Below are 291 nucleotides of genomic sequence, written 5' to 3' on the forward strand. Positions count from 1 at the left end.
AATATTCTTATCTCAGTTATACTTTGACCTGTAACTAAATGATTTACCTGATGACACGCCCTCCACGACACCTGATCATAATCTGACTGAACATTTTCTGTTACAGTGTCTTCAGGCTGGGTTTGCACGGTTTGTAGCCTAACCTACCTTTGCAATTTTATTATTATTATTATTATTATTATTATTATTATTTATTTTTTTTATTTTATTTATTTTTATTTTATTTATTTATTTATTTTTTTAGAATGGATTTTAAGTTTTTATTATTATTATTATTATTATGATGGTTTA

The sequence above is a fragment of the Labeo rohita genome, unplaced genomic scaffold (genome assembly GCF_022985175.1).
Source record: "Labeo rohita strain BAU-BD-2019 unplaced genomic scaffold, IGBB_LRoh.1.0 scaffold_125, whole genome shotgun sequence".
NCBI lineage: Eukaryota > Metazoa > Chordata > Actinopteri > Cypriniformes > Cyprinidae > Labeo > Labeo rohita.